The sequence below is a fragment of the Plectropomus leopardus genome, chromosome 6, assembly GCF_026936395.1.
Source record: "Plectropomus leopardus strain MGB_pleo_1.0 chromosome 6, ASM2693639v1, whole genome shotgun sequence".
NCBI classification, from domain to species: domain Eukaryota; kingdom Metazoa; phylum Chordata; class Actinopteri; order Perciformes; family Serranidae; genus Plectropomus; species Plectropomus leopardus.
Window position 1 is genome coordinate 9,150 of NC_142181.1, and position 3,848 is coordinate 12,997.

The 3,848-nt window shown below is 41.5% G+C and overlaps 1 long non-coding RNA gene across 1 annotated transcript; it reads right to left on the bottom strand.

The window, feature by feature from the left end:
* Nucleotides 1–1,985: 1,985 nt before the first annotated feature.
* On the bottom strand, nt 1,986–3,160 carry LOC148189270 (uncharacterized). Its single transcript, XR_015776704.1, has 2 exons — nt 2,754–3,160; nt 1,986–2,439 (listed from the first exon to the last, which is right to left on the bottom strand). It is a non-coding gene; the product is annotated as an uncharacterized LOC148189270 (long non-coding RNA).
* Between the last annotated feature and the right edge of the window lie 688 nt (nt 3,161–3,848).

A 3,848-nucleotide genomic window follows, 5' to 3' on the forward strand; every position in this document is an offset into this window, starting at 1 on the left:
CCAAATTGATATTAATTATAATTATTTTAAACAAATTAAATATGTTTATGATTCTTCCCTCCAAAACGTTTTTACAATGGCCACTCAGGGTAATATTAATACTAAAAATTGTGTTTATTTAATTAAATGCAAACAATGCAATATAAAATATGTGGGTGAAACTGGACTGACAATTCAAGTCAGATTCACCTGTCATAAACATAATATAATGAAACAAAAAAATACAGACCGTCACGTGGTAGCACACTTCATTTCCCATGGTTGGGATTCAGTACAGGTCTCCATATTACAATGTAACCCACATTGGTCCACACCACAAAGACGAAGAGCAGAGAGAGACTGGATCTATAAATTAGGCACAACTTACCCACAAGGTTTGAATGAAAGGATATACTTCAGGGCATAATACTACTCTAATAATATATTATTTTATTATATATTATCTATTTGATATATTATGTATTTCATAATTATATATTTTATATATATTATATACTTTTTATAATTATTGTCATTATTTTATTGCCATATGAATGCACTGCATTTCCTTTTTCATGCCTAAACTTAAGGCCCTTACCCTAACCCTAACCCACCCTAACCCCTAACCCTAACCCTAACCATCCCTTTAACCCCAAATTATTAATTTCATAACGCCTAACCCTAACCGGGATCCTTACTCTTACTCTTATTTTAAGACTGACACTCCTTATATGTCTCTACCGACAAATTTCTAACCCTAATCATCCCCCTATCCTTATTATAATGTTAAACTTTAAATTAGATATTAAATTATTTAAAATAAGAAATTAATACATAAACAAATCAGTTTATTCCCCCTAATGATAACCCCTTTTCCTATTAATAGATAAACAAATAAATAAATAAAATAAGTACAAAATAATAAAATAAAATTAATAAATTAATAAATACATTAATAAATTAATTTGTTCTTCACAACTCTTGGCAAATAAGCTCTTGTTGAGGAATGGGTTTATTTTAGGGAGTTGCTGAGGGGTCCCAGACACGGGATGTGATGGATGGAGAGAGCATCGGACTGTGTCACGCCCCACACTTCCCTCATCCTAACCCTAACTGAGCTGATCATATTGATCACTGTTTTGTCTTTTCCTTGCAGCTCTAGATTAAGGTCATTCAACATGTTTGTCAGATCGGTTAAAAATGCCAAGTCTAACAGCCACTGACCGTCATTTAGTTGCTTGTATTCTGCATGTCCAGCTACACAGAAAAACTCCTTAATCTCCGGACAGAGCTCTCGAAATCTTTGCAGGAATTTTCCTCAACTAAGCCATCTCACATCAGTATGTAGCACCAACTCAGAGTGGTTGCAGTCAGCCTTCTCCAGATGTGCACGGAATAACCGTCTTTGAAGAGATCTGGCTCGAATAGAACAGGCGATCTTCGTTGCCACATCCATGATCTCTTTCATGTTGAGCATTTTAGCGCATAACACTTGTTGGTGGATTATGCAATGGTAATTCCAGGTCTGGGAAAGCATCGTCCTGCTTGCACTTGGCAATAAATCCATTCACGTGGCCAACCATTGCAGGTGCTCCATCCATGGTGATAGACACCAATTTGTATACTGGGAGCTGAGTTTTCTCAATAAAGTTTTTAAACGACTGAAATATGTCCTCTCCTCGCGTGTGTTCTTTCATGGGAAGTACTGTTAATAGCTCTTCTTTTGCAGTGATATCACTAAACACCATACGAATGAAAATGCACATCTGGGCTGTGTCACTCACGTCAGTAGATTCGTCCAACTGCAGTGAGAAACACTCACAATCTCCGATGTCCTTCCACATTTGCTGGGTTACATCCTCAGCCATGGCTTCACAGTGCCGTGTAACTGTACTTCTTGACAGCTGCAGAGCTTTGATTGAAGATAATATTTCTGCCTTATTTTTAAAGTCTCGGAACTGAAACGGGGTGTGTATGAACCCAGATGCAGTACGCCAACACTCAAAGTCAGTTGGTAATAACCTTTATTATAACCAACACAAATAAAGTTCAGCTCACAAATGTTCAGTCCGTTCTTCGGGTGAATTACCCAATTAATGTCTCTGGGAATCCGACGAGGTGAAGACACGAAACTGGAACCCACTGTGGCTGGAGAGCAGGAAACCCCGTAGCTCGAAGAACCGACAACACGTGTGGAAACGTCGTCGGGGATAACGCTGGGTCGTGGTCGGGGACAGGCAGAGGATCCGTAGCCGAGGAAACAGTCCGAGAATGCAACGGTACCGTCGAGGAGCAGGCTGAAGGATCGTCGTGGTCGAGCGGGGAGGTCTTTGCCAGTGGAGCCTTCAGGATTGCAGAACGCCGAAGCGAAGCACGTGGTCAGGGACAGAAGGCAGGTAGGTACACCGGGTGGCAGCACGGAGGGTTGGTCGGGAACAGGCTGAGTCGGCAACAGGTAATCTGGCAAAGGAACGCTGGAAAGTCATGCATGGCAGAGGAACAATCTGGCAAAGAGTGAGTGAACTGGAGAGTCTTAAATACTGCACTGATTGGAGATGAGCTGCAGCTGAGGGGAGAGCAGGCTGCAGCAGTGGGCGTGGCTAGCAGGTAGAGCAGAGCAGAGTGAGGTGAGTGGAAAAGTACTGGCAGTGAAGGAGAGGAGGAGAATGCAGGAATCATGACAGGAACAATGAGTTAGCTGCTTCAACCAATGCCTCTTTTACCATCTCTCCGTCTTGGAAGGACTTCTTGTTATTAACAATGATGTGACTCACCCGGAACGATGCTTCGGTGGCGGCTTTCGCTTTTGAAGTATGTTGTGTGAAAAATGACTGCTGTCCGGACAGCTGGGATTTTAGTTCATTCACCATTCTCTTTCTCAGCTCGCTTTTTGGTGGGAAGTCGGTGTCGTATTTTCCATGAACAGTCCGAAAATGCCGCTCCACATTTCCCTTCTTTGGTATTGCGATGGTAGACTGGCAGATGAGGCAAACGCACTTAGAAAATGACATTGTGAAAAAAAAGTCCACCTCCCATTCCGTATGAAAGTGATACGTTTTTGTCTTCTTACTTGGTCCAGCAACCCCACTCATTTTTGATGGTCATAGGCTTTCTTTAGTATAAAAGAAAAAAGCGAGGGCTTAAAATTGGAGGTAACTCGCTGACTAGCTTGTTAGTTTTGCTGCACTTAGCGCCGTTGTTTGCGCATGCGCAGTGATCTAAAGGTCAGAAAAATTCAGTTGTCATCTGACTGGCTGCCCTGTATGTCAATCAAGTGACGGGATGGATTATAGACTAGAGTCTAGCCTCTCTCAAAAAAATAGACGTCTATATATGTCTATTTTTTTAATGTCATGCGATCTACCAATACTACCTTTGCGATCGACTGGTAGATCACGATCGACTTATTGAGCACCCCTGCTCTAAAACAATATAACTATGATAATAATAATAGAGGTTTCTAGACATTTTTTCAGATGGAGGGTCTTTTAAATGCAGCGACTTCCTGAGAGGTCGGGGGACCTGTGGTGGAGGATCCTTCCTGGGGTCCTGGCCACTAGTTGTTTCCTGGCCCGGGCAAATCCTAGGGAGGTGATGGATGTCCTTTTTGCGGTCAAGACAATGCACATCAATCCCTAACCCTGAGACAAAATGTAATGAAGGGTGATGGATGTGACTTTTTCACATGTAATAATGACATTTCTGCATATTTGTGCTTTATTTACAGCCATGCAGAAGCTTCATCATTTCGTTTCCTGTTGCTGTTCATTCAGCAGGCAGAAAAAAATAAAAACATAATTCAGTCCATTTCACGTCCCTTTCATCCAGCATAGAAACAGTTACATGATGTAAACACTGACACATTGATC